This window comes from Urocitellus parryii, chromosome 1, assembly GCF_045843805.1.
Source record: "Urocitellus parryii isolate mUroPar1 chromosome 1, mUroPar1.hap1, whole genome shotgun sequence".
In the NCBI taxonomy this organism is placed as follows: Eukaryota; Metazoa; Chordata; class Mammalia; order Rodentia; family Sciuridae; genus Urocitellus; species Urocitellus parryii.
This window is the reverse complement of record NC_135531.1, coordinates 229,071,995-229,093,712: the sequence shown is the minus strand read 5'-3', so window position 1 is coordinate 229,093,712 and position 21,718 is coordinate 229,071,995. Positions and strand designations below refer to the sequence as shown.

Sequence of the window (21,718 nt, the reverse complement as noted above, 5' to 3'; positions counted from 1 at the left end):
GAAAATTCTTGGCTGTGATCCTCTGTAAAAATCAAAAGCAAGTTACATACATTCAATATATAATGGAACAGAGTTGGATGAGCATAGAAGGAAAGGATGGGGCCAAAGCAAGACTGAAACCCAGCTGGGCAAAATAGTCCTACAGCTCTACATCAGCATCTGGGGCAAATAGCAGTGAAATGCTCTCTCCACTCTCCAAAGAAGTCTCACTTCTTTGGCCTTGCTGGTTGCAATGCTTACAGCCCCTCTCTTGGCTGGGCTCTCTCTGTAGCCAGCAGCTTTCCTCATCATACAGTCCATGTTATTGATAACTCTTAATCTAGGAAGTCTCTACAAAAGCTCTGGCTTCCTTCTCACAGCTTCACACAACCCCTTCTCAAGGGCTGCCAGCAGGGATTCTGACCATGCCCCATCTTGCCTGGTCTCCCATGTCTTCGTTTGAAATCTTGTTGGAAACCTCCATGACCTCTTAACTGGAGCATCCAGCATTCTTGAAGAACTAGTACCACATGGAAAATGCCAAGGTCTTCTGCCAGCTTGAACAGCAGTTAGGCCACCTGGAACCAGACTACGGTAACCTCTGAGTGCTTGTGTGGTTTTGCACAGTAAAACAACTGTGGGTATGCCCACAGTCTCTTCTCAAAGACAGTTTTTACTTTTATACTCTTGAGCCTGCAATGATGTGATCTTGACAATTCCTGAGATGCCCACAAGGCATCTTCTCTATTGTCTCTATGCAAAGAACTTTAACATTTATTTAGTGGCAACAATCTCTTTAACAATCACACTTTTCTTGGACCCGGTTTTGCACTCACTTTTCTGGCCAAATTGCAAGTTTTTAAAGTACTTCTGCTCTACTCCTGATTTCTCACAGTAAACCTGGCTAAAAGCTGATAGCATTCTCCATCCACTGCCTAAATTCTGTTCTGTCTTGAAATTTTCTCTGCCTGTTTATTAGTCCATCATCTTTAAATTTAGCCTCACACAAAGTCTCAGGACATAGACAAAATGTAGATAACTTCTTTGCCAGAATATAAAAATGAATGACCTCTAGTCCAATTCCCAGTAGAATCCTCCTTTTCCTCTGTAACCTCTTGAGCATAGTCTTTACTGTCACATTTCTAGCAGCATTCTATTCATCACCAGAATTTTCGATTAAGGTCTGATTACAACATTCTAAGTGTTCTCCATCCTGTATTTTCAAACTTTTCCAAACTCCTCCCACAAACAAGTTCCAAATGCTTCTGAACCACATGGTCAGGATAGTCACAGTAATGACCCCACTTCTTGGTACCAATTTCTGTTTTGTCAGCTTTCTATCACTGTAACCAAAATACCTGACAAGAAAAATTTAGGAAGAAAAGTTTGGTTTGGGCATATGGTTTCAGACATTCAGTTCATGGTCAGCTGATTCCATTGTTCTGGGCCTAAGTTGAAGAAGAACACCATGGTGGAAAGGTATGGGGAGGAAACCTGCTTCCCTCATAGTAGTCAGGAAGCAGAGAAGGAGGTAAGAGGCCACAGAGAAGATGAGTCCTTCCAGGGCACATCCTTAATGGACCTACCTCCTCTAGCCATGTTCCACCTGTCTAGAGTTACCACCCAGTTAATCCATTCAACTAGGATGAGCTGATTGGTCACAGCTCTCATAATCTAATTTCACCTCTAGCTATCCCTGCATTAACACTAGGCTTTGGAGGGGACACCTTATATTCAAATCATAGTACTTGGGAACACAGGTGGAAGATGTTGAACTTGAATTGGAATGAATGTATAGTGTATATTCATCCCCAAGAAATTGTACCAGGAGACTTTCTTTCTCTTTAAAACTGAAGCTAGGATGGACCAATACTTCTGTTGTGTTTCCATATGATACACAGAGATTCTTCCTATTATGTGGTACATTTCTTACACCTACTCTAAGTTGCATTTATCCTTCTCCAGCCCAGTGTGCAATAGCTTTCTGCTTATTTAGTGCTTTTCACTCTCATCTCAAGTCCTAGACATCTGAGCTTGGTATGTGAGCACACGCATACAAGCATGCACATCTCCCTCCCCAAATAACCCCTCAGACTAGAGACACTGAATGCACACCTTCTGGGCAAACTTCCTTCTGTATGTAGTCTTAGAACTATTTTCTTTTTTTTTTTTTTTTTTTTTTTTTTGGTACCAGGGATTGAGCTCAGGGGCACTTGACCACTTAGCCACATCTCCAGCCCTATTTTGTATTTTATTTAGAGACCAGTCTCACTGAGTTGTTTAGCATCTTGCTATTGCTGAAGCTGGCTTTGAATCCGTGATCCTCCTGCCTCAGCCTCCCTAGCTGCTGGGATTATAGGCGTGCACCACCAGGCCCAGCTCTATTAACATTTTACCTGTGAGAATCCTTAAATAGGGACAGCCTTACCATGAACCTCTGTATACCTTTGGAAAAGTGAACATTCTATTCGGGTTCCTAGTTATATCAGCAGTAGAATGACTCACCGTCTTTTCCCTTTATCTCTATGGTACGTGGACATTGCTTGCATCATTCAAGATTTTGGAAAAATAAATTATTCAGCAAATTTTATTCGGTTTTCCTTTTTTTACTTCTCATCACATCTAGGCTATAGATAACTCACTGCTGACCCCACCCTCAGTTCTTTTTAGCCAGAGGCAAACACAACAAGGACATTTTTAACCAGTTTATTTGAAACACTTTTTAAAACAGATTGCTCTGAGTTATCAGTGATGTCCTGTTTCTAGGACGAAGAATTATTGCTCCGACCTCATAGTTGCTCTTTTCAAGGACTCGGGTTTAAAGGTTATGAAGAGCTATTCAAACTCATTTATTTCTGGTTCTCATTTCTACTTCCTGTGCTGCCTTTCAATGCGTACTGGGAGGCCCATTCATAGTCACAGGCTGGTTAAAGACACATAGGCTTCCAAGATTATAAAAATGGAGATCATTCTCTTATTTATCCTTTCAGTCAACATTTCTTGAGCAAGTTGGCACGAAAAGCTCATACATATATAGAATCTGAAGATCAAAGACATCCTGAGAGATGCTGCCTGGAGTGGAACCCAACTCCAAGCAATTGGCTACAGCTAATTAGAAAAAAATTGTCCATTTTTGTGTTGTTTTCTTGTCTCTCCACTTCTCTTTTCTGTGTTTCTTTATTTTTCATTCTTTTCTCTGGTGTTCTTTCTTCTTTTCTCTATATTTCCTCCTCTTTTTTGTTATCACATGATGCCATGCTATACTCAAACAGTCAACCTCGTCCTTTCTTGTTTCCTTCACTTATTATTCCAGAGTATCATATGTTTATCAGAAGATGAAAAACAACCCTCCACTCTGCCCAATTCAAGGTCATTGTGGCAACTTTAGACATCTGAGAGTATACCAGAAGTATGGGAGAAAATGTGTAAACCATTTAATGAGTGAAGAAAACTATTGGAAAAGGAATAAGGTTTTATGACTTAGAATGAAGGCTCATATATTTTGAACAAAAAGTCAGCTCCTGGATTAGTCTGGATTGCCTGGGTTTTGTGGTAGTAATAAACAACCTCCGAATGTCAGTGGCTTAATCCAAGAAGAGTTTATTTCTTACTGATGTACATGTCCATCATGGACCTGTGGTGGACCCAACTCCACCTAGTCATTCTGGAATCCAGGTTGATGAATACTCAGTTGTCTCAATATGTTTCCAAGGTCACTTCTGCAGGGAAGGGGACAGCTAGAGGCTGTTCTATTGATAAGCAAATGCTTTGGCTTGAAAGTGACACATAGTAGTTCTGCTCACAGCAACAGACAAATTGCATGGCTTATTCAACTGCAAAGAGCAAGCAGTACAGCCTCTATATACATGGAAGGCGGGGGTGCCTAACTTTTTGTGATACTAGTAGTGTCTGCCACAGCACTCAGGATGACCAAGTTTTGAAGTGAAGAATATAGACTATCCCAGATGTCTAGCAGCTGTGCTTGAAGGTTAAGTGTAGAATGAATAGACACACCTGTAGAGCAAGCACCCTGCAATTTGTAGCAACAGTCCTCAGCCCCAACCCCTCTGGTTGCTGTTCTGCAAGTATGTCACTTTGGCTGCACAAACCCCTCACAAACCTCCTGGTGACCTCTCCCATGGATCCTCGTTCATGAAGGCAGCATTTATAGTAAACTCATGCATGTCTTTTTATTCAATAAAACATCAATCTTAAATTACTAAGACAATTCATCCCTAGGATTGAAATACTCCCCTCAATTTACTTCTTTAATTAAGGGAGGTGTGGGGTTTGTGAATCTTGGGCCATTAGGAAGCATAAGTGTTCTGAGGCAAGACTGGGAGGTTATCTCTCTGCAGTGACAGTGTGGTGGAGCGAGGCTGCCAGCAAGCCAGGGTATCAAGGATGACAGGACAGCTCTAGCTATTGTGGCCACCAACCTGAATACTTAGCCAAGTGCAACAGCTCCCTAGGACACATTCTTACAAAGTGAAATTAACTTTATGGGGTGTGTGACAGTCAAGTGTTTTGGGATGCTTTTGTATAATGTCCCAGGAATATTTAGACTAGTGACTTTTGGGCACCTATAACACAATCAGCATAGACTTCTGGAATTCCTGGAACCCCAAGGATAAAGATCCTAAGGGTCATCCAGTAAACAGTGGGCACATCCCATGACTGATGGGCCCCCATTATAGGGCCCACTCTAAAAAGAGGAGAAAGCTGATAAAATCAGCCTGACACTGTGATAGTTAACAACCAAGACTTCAATCTCAAGTTGATTCTGCATTTGTGTCTTAACTTTCCACTTAGGAGCTTGGGTGACCTTGGGCAAGTTACATAACATCTTTAAGCTTTAATTTCCCATAAGATGAGGATTAAAATAGTACTTGCCTCATATGCTTCTGAAAATTAAATGAGGTGATGATATTAGCATACTGCTTGGCTTATACTGAGTAGTCAGAAGACATTAACTCTTAGCAGTTGCTGTTGTTATTAGTATTGTTCAGGGCAGCTAGCATGTCCTGGGTGTGCATCACAAGCAAAGTACTATGCTAGACACAGCAAGGGATGTTCAAGTAAATTGGTCAGAGTGTCTGATTTAGGGATTTGCAAATATGTGTTGTGTGTGAAACAGAGAGAAAGAGAGGGAGAGGATTAGGAAATTTAAGAATGTTGTGGAGAGAAGAAATAAGATGGGAAAATAAAAGATAACTAAAATAAAAATAGATAACATTTAATTTGTGGGCTTACTCTGTAATAGGTCATTTGCATAGATAGATTTTTCCTGAACCAATCTCATCTAGTGTTCACATAACATTATTACTATCCCTGTTTTACATTTGAGAAAAATAAGCCTTAGAAAGATCAATTAACCTGCAGTGGCCGACGTGTGGCTGAGAATGCGGAAGGAGAATGGGGCTGTGTGGTCCAGCTTGACTGAAGCACAGAATACTAACCGAGTGGCACATCATGCACCAGGGGTCCAGGGAAGCCCTGTCCACCATCACAGGTGGTCATTGCCATGGAGAATTAAAGGCCATCTTTTAAATTGGCCACAAAGTCCTTAATGGTGTATGGTTTGACCAAAAAGCAAGAGACTGCCTTTAGGTGATCATTATATCCTTGTGAGTTTGGAAAACTAAAACACATATTCAGGGAATCCCGAAGTGCAGCTTCAAATCATGGAGCAAATTCAGAACCTCCCAGGAAATGGCAGTCAAAGGCAAATTAGCCTGTATGGTGGCTGCCAGTGAAAATGCCATGGTGATCTAATGTTGGCCACTAGATGGAGCTCTGGGGGGCAGAGGGACACACCTGAGGACAGTGGGTTAGTGGTTGGAACCCAACATGAAGAGATTTTATTTTTGTTTTTATTTTGTAGTGCTGGGATTGAACCCAGCCTTGTGCATGTGAGACAAGCATTCTGCCAATTGAGCTATATCCTCAGTCCTACAGAGAGATTTTTAGGACATATATTTGTCTTTGCAATACTACAAGGCTAAGGCCACCACCAATAACATAGTTTTTACTTGCCTCCTCAAATCCCTACTAATAAACTTTACTCTGAGTTCAGAGATCAAATCAAAAGTTGGAAAGTATAAGAAAAGTGGGAAACTTTCTGATTATTCTAGACTTTTGCCCCATTAGCACTTTTTTGGGAAAAGGCAATCTCCATGTATAATCTCCATTAAAATCACCTTGTGGGATTATCTGAAATTAGCACCTCCAGAATTCTTGTTCTGCTTCTTGGTTGAGTTTACCTACCTACATGTGTCTTGATCTTATTCTTGATATGCCCCTCTAATCAGGTAAAAAAAAAAAAAAAAGGATTGAAGCATTTCTGGATTATAGACTAATCTTAATGGTATTTGAAAATAAGAGTTGGGCTTGGGGGTTGAGGTTTCTCCCTTTTTTATTTGTGTATGATTTAGTGTTCATCCTGCACTAGACACTAAAATGCATTGTTTAATTATCTGAGCTCAACACACCATTTTATAATTCATTAGTCAGTTGCTCTTTGCAAAAGCTTATTTCTTATGAAACAAAAGTGGGAATCATGCAACTGGACTATTTATCTCTCTTTAGGGGTTGGGGGTTAATATCTGATAGCTCATAACATCTTTATTATAATGCATTTATAATGATTTACTGGAATCATTCTATGGCTAAGTATCTAATGTCAAAGCCGGGATCTGGCATGAAATAAAATGCTGTATCCTTGGGTAGCTCTAGGGGAAAAAAGGCCTCAGCCAATATTTTCTGTGTAATTCTACAAACTGTAATAAGGGTAGGGGTAATTGCCTTAATGTCAATTAAGCTATTAATAATGCCCATCTTGTCATTCCTAAATATAGCAGTGTCTCAATCATACATTACTGTCCCCTGTTAAGGCCACACAGAAGTGAGATCAGGAAGTCTTTCTAGCAGCCAGTCTCATCTCCTTTACATTAGAGAAGGTTATTTATTTCGTTTTGATGAATATTTTCTACTTGATATGTATGTGGATTTGTGAGGGCAAGCATGGGGAATAATTTTGAGCAAGGTAAATGCAGTCCTTAAAACTGGCCCTGTTTCAGCTCTGCTCCCAGAAGACAAGGAAAGATGCTCCTTACCAGGACCAGAATTTCAGGGTCCTACTGATGGGCCAGACAGTCCACTAACAATCACACAGGCATTTTAGCGTGAGGAAATGTGCCTTCTAGGTCAACCTCATGCTGTGCTGTATGCATATTGTCCCAGGCCACACGGATGCACACAAGTTCTTCAAGGACAATGACAACAGGGTAAAGAGAATGACGCAGAGACACTGTCACAGAGTGAGGATGCCAGCAGTTCATCAGCAAGTTTCAGCAGACAAGGTCAAGGCTAACGGCACATTTGGAATAAGGAATGGGAGATGAGCTGTGGGAGTTTGGTAAATGGGGAGATGTCTCCAACTCTTCCCCAATCAGCTCTAAATCAGGACACTAATCCACAGTGAAGAAGCAGGACAAGACCCTTCTTTAGTTGGCACTTATAATCCTCCTGGGTGAAGATTCTGAGCAGACACATCCTTCTGTACCCCCCGCCCCTTGCTGGCTGTCTTGGTGAAGTGAACTTCTACTTGATGATATTTAGAGCTCATTAATTTGTCCCAAGGAAGCTTATTGTATGGCAGTTTAATGACAGAAACCTGTTTTAATGCAAATGGACATATAATCCCACTAAGCCACTCTGAGGGTGTAAATTTAAAACAATTGCTAGGAACTGACACCAGAGTTTAATAAGATGGAGGGCTAGTTCCTAGATCCTGGTACGCCCAGGGGACCCTGCTTGGACACCCAGCCCTGGCAGTTTTAGTGCAGCCGTCTGTTACCATGGCAATTAAAAAGGAGGGGGCTTCAGGGAGCTCTCTCAGGTGCTGGGGACCTGAGGGAGCAGTGCAGGGAGGGAGAGGGCATTCAGGGAGGAAATGGAAGGTGAGTGGGGGTCCTCTACCAACTATTCCTCAGGGCACAGGTCAGGGAGGATGAGACGGAGACCCAGGAGGCAGCTTTCTCCTGTAGCTTATTATAAATGCCTGATGCAAGCAGATTCTCACTGAAAGAGCACAAAACCTTTCCTGGGGACCCCATTCTCCCGGCAGGTAAAAGGGGAAGCCTGCCTTTGAGGGGGCAGGGGAAATGAGACAGAGGCGGGAATTGTTTGTGAATATTTGCTATATTATAATGCTGTTGGGTACTACATCATTCTCCAGAGAGCCCTGAATAAGGTTATTATGGGTGAAGTCATTTTTGTAATAAAGTTGGCTGTAACTCTGGGTCATAAATCATGGGTTCTGGTACGAAAAAAAAAATTACTAAACATGCCTCTGTTACCACAGACTGTCCTCCTTTTAAATACTTTGATTTTACTACAAATCTTCCATTGACTGAGATGGGGGAAATACACACAATGAGCAAATGATTCCTTCCGTCCCCAGCAGCAGCCCCGCCGGCATCTGGGCCTCCCAGAATGATTTCCTGAGGTGTGATGTTATTTATAGCATGCTTTCTCTATCAAAAAGGCAAGCAGCATCCCAAGTGACCCCGGAGCATTTGCATCATTGCTTCTCTTGCTAATTGATTCATCCCTTGGCAGGGCCTGAGACACGGGCTGTTAGCCGGACACACTCTCTCCGAGCTGCGGACCCTGTGGATTAAGGTGCATAATAAGCAAAGATGCTAATAAAATTGTTAAATGTCAAAACTGCAAAACCCACACCCATTCAGAGCCCATCCGCTCTTCTGGAATGATTTGGTAAAATACCATCTCCTCCCCTCGTCCTTTTCTCAGTCTAAACTCCATAACCTTTGTTAAGTAAGGGGATTAAGGACTGTTATTAACAACACTGATTGTTTAATTTCTTTCATAACTTCTTCCTTTCAAATAAGAGTCGGGCACAGAATGAAAAGGAAGGTTATCATATGAAGTGCATTTCAGATGTAATAAAGCAGAAAGGAGAGGGTGGCCGCAGTGGCAGTTGTAAGAGGGACGAAGTGTGGATCTCTATAGCTCAGTGGCTGCAAAGCAGAAAATGAAGATTGTAAAAACGTCACATAAAGAAAAAATGCACAGTGGATTCGTTTTGCGATGCCCATAATTCAGTAATGCCTTTAAGTAGCTAGAAGAAATATAATAAATGTTTTTCCACAACATTGATCATACTGTATCAGAGGAAATATTAGTGTGCAGGGAGCCATGATTATACTGGTAGTAATTCTCGGTGCAGAAAACTAGTAGAAGATGGGACCCTTTATGGGCCGAACTTTTATTGGCTGCAGTTATTTACCTTTAAGAATACACCTAATACATTGTCCTATAGCTAAATATTTTTGTGAAAATTCAAGCCAGTACTACCAGTAAATCAGAAATCCTGCCACCATTTTATAGAATATATATATATATTTTTTCTTTTCTGCAGATGCTCTGATATGTTCCAGAATACAAAAACCAGCCAATTGACCATGTAAAAATTCTAGAAGGCCTGTAAAACAGATTCTTCCTCTGTATTCTGGGCTCAAGATAGGGGCAGACAGGTTTATGGCATGTGATTCCATCCAAATGCCACGTGTATATATAACATCTCTCTAAAGAAATTAAATGGATTATTAGATTATATACTGTAGTAAAACTATACCTGAAGCTGTGGACCAGGAAGGGATATACATGGTATACACCTGCTTATTTTTTTTAGGTTCCTAAAACACTGAAGAAAGCTCTACAAAACAGTCTTTTCCTTTAGGGAGGAAAGAAGGAACTGATTCTTCATGCCAGCCTCTTGCTCCTCAGACTGGCAGGAGCTGGTAATGCGTGGCCGTGGTGATATTGATGCAGGAGGCCCTTGTGTGCTAAGGGAAAGTTGCACCTTCACTCTGCATGGGCTCCAGATAGATTCCAGAAATCATCTGATCAGGGTTCTGGGTGCATGAGATAAGAGCTGGGTCAGCCAGACTCCTGCAGAATTAAAAGGAGAGGTGAGACTCAGGCATGCTAATCCTCCATATATTCCTGATAAAGTCCTGCTATGAAAATGACTGAGAAGCTGGAAGCCAGGGGAATCTTGGAGTAAAGATACTCTGAGCAGTGTTAGGAGGGAGGCATTCTCCAGAATCTTCATAATCCAGCCTGCAGTTCAAAGGCTTTGCAAATGCAAAACAAACTGGTTAAAGGCTGCAAAATTACTTGCTCTGTCTCAAAGCATCTCTCCCCTAACTCTCCCTGACACAAATGGGAGTCATTTCCCAGATGAAAAAAAAAAAAAAAAAAGCCATCCCTTCTCTTTGTCCTAATGCTCTTTGCTTAATACAACACAGTTTCCACCCATACAGTTTCTTTCAATCAGACACATTTTGGAGAATGATAGTTAAAAAAAAATGGGGGGATTTTAAAAAATGGAATTATATCTCACTTTTAGTATTTTCTATTGGAGTTGTATAGGTGTTTTGTTTCTTTATTTTGTTTTATTTCCCTCTGCTCCCCACAAGGAGAAGAAAGTTCTTCCCTTCTCCAGAACTTTTTAAAAGAGGAAGGTGATTAAGGGGAAAGTGATGTTTATAGAATCTTAAGATTGAGAAGCAGCATGCCTGGTGGTAGTCTCTCTGAAGGAGTGGAAAATTCAGAAGTGGTCACTGGTACGCTCAGCATTGACACGGAGTGAACAGCTTCTAGGCTGATAGGATGTCACAGGCTCTGCTAGAGTTCCTCCCCAGCATAGGGCTGGAGATGCTTTTTAAGCATATTTGTTCAAGTGGCATGTTCTACAGCAGCAATGGCAGCTGTTTTCAGACTTTTTATTAATGATTTTTTAAAAAAACTTTTACTTAATGAATTGCCAGTCAATTGAAGGAATGTAATTTAAAACAATTTATTATATTATATTATATTATTTATTTATTTGCAGTGGAGGCTAATATCTCTTTGATTTTCCTCTTAGGTATGTTAATGAGCCAATTGCTAAAACTTAATAAAGATCCATGAGTGATCCTGCTCTTTTATTTCTTTCTTTCTCTTTTTCTCCTTCTTCTCTTTTTTCTTCATTTCTTTCTTTCCTCGCTTTTTGGTTCATTTCTCCTCTCCTTTCTCTTCTTGATTTTCTTGTGTTTTTTCTTCTTTTCCTTTTTGTCTTTCTCTTCATCTTCAATAACTTGGAAAAATCTTACTTCACTTCTTTAAGTAATTCTGTAACAATAAAAGTGCTCAGTCTTCCTGTGCACAGTGCTGAAAATGCAGTCTCTGTTTTTCCTGGGTGTTCAGAATACAAACCACATCATTTGTGCTTGTAAAATACATATATGTGCTAGCAGAGTGAGAGAAACCCTTGGAAAGCCGACCTATTGCAATTTTAGCAAAAGTAAAACCAGGAAAATGACCGAACACCTTTCTTTGGAAACTACTTAGTAAAAAAAGAGTATGTCTGCCTTATTTGCCACACATTATGAATTACTGACATATATATTGTCCAGATAAGGAATACAGACAACATTGAACAATACAGAATATTTGGTTATAATATAAAACTTTTAAAATATTTTAAAATGAGATTCAGTTGCTATTATCTCTTCAACCACTAGATGTCACTGTTGCACACACCTGGTAGTAAAAACTTCCTATCTAGTGGGACAATCTGAAACTGATATTTTAAGAGCAGTTTCCTTCAGCTCTCTACCTTTTGATTGAACACATGCTATCAGGCTAAGATGACTCTCTTCCCATTCAGCACAGCCAGCTCCATTCTCAATTATGCCCCTCTACTGATAATTGTTCAAATTTACGTCGGATGAGAGTAAATTAGAAATTCTTCACTATATTTAACACTATATTTCTTTACTATGTCTTTTATTACATAGCATTCCCAACATTGTGTATTAATTGTAACCAGCACTTTCTAGATATCAAAGGGAGAGAAGTGAACAGAAAAACATAAATTGCCCTGTATCTATAAAGTGCCCTTTCCCCATCCCCAAATTGCTCACAAAGGTTTCCTATCTATTTGCTCAACCATCTTCCCAGCACCCCTAGGGGGTCACCTGCTCTAATGCTCTTATGAGTCAAAGCTGACCTGTGAAATAAATGGAATGAAGTCATTATTTGCACAGGCATTCCAGGAGTAAAGCAAAAGCAAACACTGAAAACTGTTCCAGACAGCTCATTCCAGTTTGCAAAAGTTAACTTCAGTGGTTCTGGTTTTGTGGAATTACTTTTAAAATATCTTAATTCATGGACACTTTAGTTCTTATTCAAAAAATTCATTTTAAAAATCTGGACCATTTTGTGGAGCTGACATTATACAGAAAGAATATTTGAACATGATTCCATTCTGGAAAAAAAAAGTCTGGCCTAGTTCAATCACTAGATAGAACAGCACCATAAAAAAATAAATGGGTGAACAATTGAACAATAGTCAGCCTTTTCTATGTTAGGAGATGACCATGAGCTTCACCAGAGATATCCAGTTTAGTCTCTTTCTTTTGACTAAAACCTGCGGTTGCTTTTTTTTTTTTTTAACTTCCTCACATGCCTTTGCACTGTTAAAGACAGAGCTGTTCTTGAAGGATTGTCGGCCTGGATTTTAGCAGGGGGAGGGGAGGTGCTGCTCTGGGTTCTTGTGAATTATCAGAGAGCGGAGCTGCCTGCCATCTATGGGATGCTTTGATCCAAAATTTCAGTCATTGTTTCCACATTTAGGGGCTGGAATGAACATCAAAGAAGTGGGTGTACGGAATTTACTGAATGCCAAAGAAGTACAATAACATACAGAGGATATAAGCAAATCCCAGTGGCAAAATTTGCTGCCAATTCTTACGCATAATAGAGGCTCTGAAGTGACAGTCTATCTTTGACAAATGCATAATGATATCAACGCCAAGGGAAGGAACTAGCATGCTGAAAGGTGAATAAAAGAGTTGGGAACAATTCAGTGGACTTACACATTTCCTCCGTGTGTTTTCTCACAACAAGGAAAGCAGATGACACAAATGCATTAGGTAATAGTTGGCCAGGGCTGCAAACTCACCAGCAGGTTTGAAGGAACCTGGCTCTTTCAGGATCCAGCGCTAAAGATGAGAATAAAATGTGATCAGAAATCAGTCATCCTCTGGAGGAAAAAAAAAAAAAAAGGAGGGGGGTTGGGGGGAGTAAAGTGAAAATAGCTCTCTTACTCTGTCTTGGATGGTTCCAGATTTTAAAGCCCATATGTTGTTTGCTATAACTTCTTCGCCTCCCAGGGCCAATGCATTCCAAACGCGTCAGTGGTGCACTGCACTGAGGAGTCTCGGAAGCTAGGGCTCATTTGTATCCATAGTCTTTGTTCAAATATGGATTAATTTTGGTTAATTTCAGTGGGTGCACATAAAGTAAAATGCACAGAACTGAAACCACTGAAATCGGGCCATTGTGTGATCATCTAAAAACCTACTTTTCAAGCTCCTTTAAGTTTTATTTTTGAAATAAAAACAATAAAATGACTGTAAAAAGTTTTCGAAAGCGTTGACATTATGAACAATTGCTAACCAAGGCTATTCCCAGAATGATCAAACAAATTTGGACATAATTCTAGAGAAGTTAACTGCCCTGCAGGGCCACTGTAAACATTTCATTCAGGAGGTGATTTGATAAGGATCCTGTGGAAAATGGCTTCTGCCTCCCGGGTTTGGATATCTAAGTGGTTGCACATTGTGTTGGTGTCACTAGGGCTGGCATCAGAGGGCAAAGGCAGATTCTTGCCCTCAAGCTGCAATCCAAATAGATGAAGATGAGGGTGGAAGGCATTCTGTAGGCTGCTCTAAAAATTCATACTGGATGTGGATGTTCAGAGGAAGAGGCTCAAAAAATGCCATAGTACATGGAAACAGTGTACAGGGTTCATAAGCACAGACTGTCAGTGAACAACAACATCAAGATGCGTGGGTTTATTCGAAATCCTACTTGATTAAGTAAGAAATTGGGCCAGCTGCAAATACAGCCAGCATTCCTGTCCTTGCTTTTAGACAATCAGAGCAGATTTGTTTTTATAGACCCAAATCATTTGCAACTCAGCCTCACAGTTCTTCTGCGCTCTTTGCAAAAATTTCTTCTATGGCCTTGCACTGCATAATAAAAGGGCTCTTGGAAAGATCCTGCTCTGTTTATTGTGCATGTTAAGTGAATGCAATGATTTTCATTATTTCAGATTCTATAATGAAATGACTGAGTGCCCGGCAATGTTAGAAAATGGACAAACAAGCATTCAACTGGCTGGATGAACCATGGCTTTCTGGCATTAAAAGTGTAATATTTACGAGTTAATTTAATCATAGAAGAAAATATTGAGTAGGTGACTGAGTAAAATGATGACTGTGTATTATGCTTTTGCCACGCAGCTGGATAAACATATTCAATGACAGACCTTGGCAAGAACTGCAGAGATGCTCTTGACAATGGCATGAATAAATATTAGGTGCTGTCTAAAATTCACTACATTTGGGGGCTTGAGCAAAGCCAGGTGAGTTTTAGCAGAAAAAATGTAGAAGGAGCCATGTGTTGCACGTTGGGATTATGTAAACACTGGAGTCCTTCTGCTGCCCAGAAACCGCTCCAACATTTATTTTCATCTACATCACTAAGAGATTTTCTAACTCGTTATCCTCACTTCTAGGAGTGTTTTTGAGCAGGAGACCTGGATTTTGGGAAGCTCATGGTCCATTTTTCAGTGACATGAATGTGGAGAGAAAAGAGATCTGGCAAAAATGATGGTGTTTTTCAGTGACCCCATCTAATCTGTGTAAAAACAGCAAAGTTAAAAATTCCTTTAGATTGCTTCTTGAATTTCTTTACAATGTAAGAATTTCTGGTTCCAAAAAGAACCAGAAATGAAAAGAACACTTGAAGAGCAGGATCCAGCAATATTAACAAGTCACTTAAGGAAGGATTTGTATCTAAGGTCAAAGGAATCAGTGTGCAAGAAGGTGTCATAGAAATTTATCATGATGGTCATTGTGGTTATATTTTTTTCCTCCTCAGTATTGTTATTTTAACCGTAAAGAAAATTTATTAAGGTCTTGGGGGTTTCTGGAGCATTTTCACTGTCTCTAAGACAACAGGAAGGAGAATGAGGAGGAAGAGCAGAAGCAGAAGCAAACAGAAAAAGAACAAGAACAAAAAGTTGGTTTCTGAGTCACAATATACGTGCCATAGGCTTCTGCTAAATCAGTGTATTTCCTGTATTGTTCTCTATCTATCCTTTGCCTTCACATTGGACCATGAGAGAATGCACTGGAGAGGTTGGTAAAGCCTGCTGCCGAAGCATCCATGTGGCGTGGAAACTCTGGATTCTCATCTCCATTGTGTGATCTTGGACAAGTCACATGGCCTCTCTGAACTTCATTTTTTCCATCTACAAATTATAATAACATCTGTTCACCTGGCTTTAAGAATGTGGTTGTAAAAGGAAAATTAGATCATCTATCTAAACTAATATTTTCTTTTGTTTTAAAACTATACCATGCTTAATTTAAACTGCTTTGTTTCAGAAAGGATCTCAGTTGCACTCAGAGAAATTAAAATGAAACTTTAAAGTATTTCTGTGATTACTATTAATAACACCTGATATATTAAAGCAAATATGATGACTCATTTACTTAATTTTTCCTTATATTCTTTTGAAGAAATCTCTCAATATCTTCATTTTCACAAGAAAATCTAGCTCACCTCCCAATTACTTTGTCTTTCTAGTATCTTCCTTAATTGGACATACTCCACTTTAATACCTCTTTAACAAATGAGTATCTGGAGGGTGTGAACAGTGAAGATAGTGAAGACAGAAGGGGCAAGTTTGGAGGTGAGATCACCGTGACCTGGTGTTGTTTGGGATGTGGGGAAGTGAGAGAGACAGGTGACAGAAATGACACCCAGATATCGTGTACAGAAAATGGAAGAAGGGAAAAGACTTGAAGGAATAATCGAGAAGTCAGTTGTGGGTAAATTCAACTTGAGATGACTATGAAACACCCAAAAGAAAAAAAAAATCCAAAGAAAGACCATGTAGGCAGCTATAATGACAGAAGAACACTTGGCTTTGAAGGCAAAAAACTACATTTACAAGCCTCAGGGCTCCATCGATGTGTGACCTCAGGCAAGAACTTGCTCTTCCTAAGCCTTGGTTTACTCATCTCTAAAATGGCATTATTAGCACATATCCCATCACCTGCTTGGGAATATACAATAACAATCTTTTGAAGGTATCTTATAAGAATCTGTACTACTTCTTGTTATATCTAAAGAGACATAAAGAACAACACAAAGAAACAAAGTGGGCCCTCTTTCTCCTTGGGGCTTTGGAAGCTGAGGTTGTGCAGACCTGGCCAAGCCTAAGAACAACACCAAGCACACCTATGTTGCATTTCCTGGTCCAGGAAATGCAACATAAATGACATCAAAACCCCCTTACTTCAAAGATACTAATTTCTGAGTGAAGTTCACCACAACTTTCTGAGCAAGATACATTTTGCTAAGGCGTACAAGTAGAACTTGAAGAAGATGCAGGTCACCAACATCAGGCCCTGAGTACATGTGATAAGGGTGTCCAGCCTCCCAAAGGCCCAAAGAAGTCAAGTCTAAAATTCCAGAGGACATCAACCCTCTCTCCATCACCCACCCAAAGATCATAAAGTGTGTCCATGTGAGCCTTGCCAAGTATGTCTGGCTCTGCTCTCTGGAGGCCCAGGGACAGGTTCAAACCAAGACCTGGGCTGTGGCTCCCAAGGTGTCCACAAAGGCTCCAGAGCACAGTTCTCTGTCTACCCATGTGAGAATGGAATGGTTGCTGTCACCTGAGTGTGGTGTCCTCCTGTGACATTCATACAAATAAAACGGAGGCAGGAAAATGAAAACACAGAAGGGGGAGGGGAGAGAGACAAAGAAAGAGAGAGAGAAAGTTGGAACTGCCTCTCCTGGAATCATCCCCCTAAGTAACAGACATCGCCCTCCTCTTGGCGTCTCATGCACTCATCTGGTGCCTTTGCTCATGTCTTGGCTTCTCCCTCCTCTGTGATTCTCCACCTTCAGGAGGAGTCCTATGAGCATGAGCTCACCTCTAAAGGTCCTCAGAGTTAATGTGAAGAAGTCTCACTAGAGATTCATGTTTAATTAGGGTGAAGCTCCTGGGGCAGGATTCATGACTCTGGAATGTTATAGGATCCCAGTGAATATTAATTGGTTGGGAATAAAACTTCACCATTTTACTACTATGTTTCCAACTTGAGGGAAGGAGAAGAAACTTTGGTCAGTAGGGAGAAAAGTTTCCCTCCCTGCTCACATGGGTTTGAAACCATCCACTATCCCTAACCTTGAGTAGTAGGTTGGCCACAGAAACTGAGAAGGGACCACGGCCGTGGAAAGATGAGCAGGAGCTAATTACCCAACACCACCTTTTGTGTTTTCCCAGGGTGACTTCTCTAAACTCTCCCTACCTGTACTGAAAATCCATGTGTGATTAACTCTTTTTTTTGACCACCCCAAAGCCAAGCAGACAGTCTGGTTGCCAAGAGTAGTGGGGGCACTTCTGATTACTCTAGAGGTTATAGGAAGGGAGAAAGCAGCTCCTCTTATACAGAGTGTATGAAGGTTCATGCTTAGAATAGGGGACTCTCTTAAATATAGACTTTGTGAAATTCAAACATTTATTAAACCCCAATGTTGGAGCAAGAAATATGGATACACCTGAAATGTTCCTTAGTCTTACAGGACATTTGGGTGGGAGTTCCTTTAAACTAGTAGGTAAAAGAGTTGGTTTTGGATAGTATCTTACTATGTTTTGGATAAATGTTTCTCAAAGGTCCAAATGCTAAAGTCTTGTTCCCCAGGATAGCATTATTGCCAGGTGCTGTGGACTATAGGGAGGTAGGGAGGAGTGGGAGGCCCTTGGGTCTTTGGAGGTGTGGCCTCAAAGGAAATTGTGAGACCCTGGCCCCTTCCTTCTTCTCCTTTGATTCCTAGCCATGAAGTGAGCAGTTTGTTCTGCTACACGCTCCCCAACCTCCAGCATCACCATCTGGTGTGCCCTTCAGAGGCCCAAAGCAGTGGGTCCACCCGATTTGAACCAGAACCTCCAAAACCATGAGCCAAAATATTTTCTTCTTATAAGTTAATCATCTCAGATACTTTGTTATAGTGCCACAAAGCTGACCACTGCATTTCTAAATTGTGATGCAGATGTATATAGGCATATATGTCTCTGTTTCATGCGTGAGAATTTACAAATACAACAACGAAAAATGTAAACATAAGTGAAACTATCTTCATATTTTCCAAAATTGATGCTATTTCTATACTAATAATTTTTTCCATTCATATTCTATGAACCAATATTGAACACAAAATTCTTGTTTTCTGGGCATTAAGTGTCTTTTCCTTAATGACTGTCTGTAGCATATTCAGCATGACATCTTAAAACACTCTAATCAATAATCAGTTTTTAATAAATTTTCACAGCTGTGTAAGGAATCTTTGAAAGCAGACTTGATGCTAAACTCCTCCATGTGCATGTGCAGGTTAGAATATATATCACGTTAAAGAGAATGGAAAACCATTGGCTATTTTGTATATGGAAAGGTCTGAGCTACTGTGACTAGGGCTCAGCTGGGATGATTTCATTAGACTTGCCATCCTCTGGCATGGATCTAACAGATATGCAGTAGAGCAGCCTGTTTGCCTCTCACCTTTGAGTGACCTTTTGGGAGGCCATCTTTGTGGGTCCTGTGTTTTTGCCACTGGATGACTCTTTGTCAAAGTGAAGGCCTGGGGTGTTGCCTGCATAGTGGCCATTCCTATAAAGAAGTGGTGCTTCTCAAACTATCTGTGGAAGGTGTCACTCCCCCTCCTACCCTCAAACTGTCACCTGCTGATATCCGGGAAAGTGCAATAAAAGTAACATAAAGTGAAATAAAATCCTCCAATGCATATAAAATTCAAGATTCATTTTTTTTATTATAAGATTCAGCAGACATAAATGTTTGCTGCCAAATGGCTCTCTGTGTTCTGAATGCTTCCTCTCAGTCCTGTGCTTGTCTCCACAGTAGCCAACAGATGACAGACCATGCGCCTCACTCTGAGCTGCAGTGTCATAGAGGACAGTGGGGAATCCCAAAGGCCTGCCATGCTCACACAGTCTCCTTTGCATAGGGCTCAGCAGTCTCTCTTCCAAGCAGGGGACACACTATGGGTCAGCAAACCTCTGTCCCAGATTGAGGTGTTCAAATCACCATATGAAGCTGGTGCATGGGAGGTAACTCAGAAAGGCCAACTGGTGAAAGCTATGTTCTGCTACTGGCCATTCTCACAGTGGGGATTTACACACAGCTAAGCAGTAGGCTGTTTAGTGCCAACGCACAGGTGTGGAAACAGTTTGTGATAGGCAGGTTTATAGCAAATAAACACATTGTATGATATACTGTAATCAACTACATAAACAACTTTAAAATTGTCTATACTTCATATTTCCAGCATTTGGTTTTGTTAATCATATGTCTTCCTGACAGCAATTAAATAACCTTGAGAGAAAATGTACACCTGCTGTCTCCCCTGGGGAACTACATCTCTTTTGTGAATGACATAAGTTCTCCATAAAATATAACTGAAGATAGGAGAATTGAATTTGGAGATATGTCTCCTTTCTCTCTTGTTTTATCTCCAGTTGAATTGGAGTGTATGGTTTAATATAGCTAATCTTTTTCTGGATCCCCATTCTGAGATTTTATTTAGACCAAATTATTTCCCTGAGGGGCAGATTTGAGACAATGGATAATAAATGAGGTTGTGACAAGCATCACGTAGGTGGGAAGGTACCCATGAGCAATCTTGGCCTGAACTGCCCTCTCCAGCTTCTCATCCCAGTGTTCTTGGTTCTGAAGCAGATCTCATCTAGCTCAGGAACACCATTCGGGTCATGCTTTCCTTAAAATAAAATCAAGTGTAGCAAAGTTGTCTGTTTGCTTGAAATCAGAACCCAGACAAGGTGCATTCATTAGGAGCAGTTAATTAAGTCTCTGTTAATTTGCAGGTCTCTGGGGCTCCTGAGATGAGGGCACAGAGCTGTAACTGCTGCTACTGCTGCTACTCAGAGCCACCATGTGGGTGATCAGGACTCTGGGCAGGTATGCCCCAGCCTGGCTGAGCCTGCATGCCTGTCCTCTGCCACACTGGTTTGACAAGACCAGGTTTGGGGTGTTTGTGTACTAAGTCACATTTTCAGTGCTTGCCTTGGGAAGCAAAGGGTACTGGTGGCACTGAAGGGTCAAGGGTCACCCAAGTGCCAGAACTTCATGCATACCAACTAACTTCCCTTCCATCTTCAGCTATACCAACACTGGGCTGGAGTTCATGGCATGTTTCTTTCACTTGGATAACTGGGCCCACCTCTCTTGGGCTGCAGGGACCAAGTGCATAGTCCTGACAAAAGCATCACAAAGCCTTCACAAACTAGCTGAGTCTGGTATCTTAGAACTAGAATCCTGGGAATCTGGTTCTCCATTACAATTTTTGGTGAGTTTAAAATAGCTGTCCAAAAGAGGAACTTATGGTAGACCTTTATTACTCCCTCTTAACACAGTCCCACCTACTCTACCTACTTGGAAAGAAAAATGGCTTTAAAATCCATCATTTTGTTAGTATAAAAAACATGCCAGAGCCATATGATGTTGTTATCAGGTGAAAATCGGATCCGATTCTGTGTGATGGAGAGTAGGAATGTCCTGATAGTTATCAGAATTCTACAGATACTCTTTCTTGACTCTACAATGATAACCCCATGAAGGACAAGGTGGTAGTAAATGACTGATGGGGTCAGAAATGTTCCTGTCACCATGGAGGATGCTATAACTGTCAAGATAAATTCAAGCCTGGGAGGTTGCCAGACCACAAACGGGAGATATATACCACCATTGACAAGAAATCCTGGGCTACCATCACAGCGTGACAATGTCAGACATTGGAAGTAAATCTGAAATCAGTTCTGACCTGGTTCAGGCAGTAAGTTTGGGAAGCAACTATCTTCTCAACATTGGAACAGTTAAAGATGGACAGATGTTTCCCATATTTCAATAAAGGCTTCTTGTCATTGGAGAGAGGTTGAGCATCAGTGGGGAGTCATCTATGTCTCTGAACATTTTATGGAGGGTGTACATACACCTCAAAAGCTTCAATGGTTTGTGCCATTTTTTTGTTTACACTGGACAGCAAATGAAGTCTTAAACCTTGAGTTCCCCATTACTGCCTCAACTGCAAAAGTAATAATGTTAGGAATCTAGTATCTGAATGGTCTACAAGTCTGAGTAAAGGCCTCCTCATTTCTCTGCCTCCTTGCCACCTTCTGTACCCCTAGTTGAGGTTTCTTGGTCTGTAAAGCTGGCAGAAATGGACGGATCATTGGAGTTTAAGAGAAAAGGATCACTGCCTGCTAGTTCTTGCTTTGATTTGCCTCTTAAGGTACCATCATTGTAAGTAACTGACTTCTCTTCTGCACCTGTAGATGGTTTTTCCAACACTTTCTGATCACAGATACTGAACACATTATGCTGATGGATGGACTCAGAATCTGAGCTCCATGACTAGCTTATGTCTTTCTGGTCAGCAAAGTTAAGTTCATGCAGCTTTGGAAATTATCTCAAATGGAAACTTCCCTCTATTCTGTCTTTGATAATCTACTTTCTTACTAATGACTTTAGATAAAGGATAAGCCAAGTCA

General features: G+C 40.8%; 1 pseudogene; it reads left to right on the top strand.

Annotated features, from left to right (window-relative positions):
* Window positions 1-20,551: 20,551 nt before the first annotated feature.
* Window positions 20,552-21,474, top strand: LOC144253007 (tissue alpha-L-fucosidase pseudogene; annotated as a pseudogene).
* Window positions 21,475-21,718: the final 244 nt, after the last annotated feature.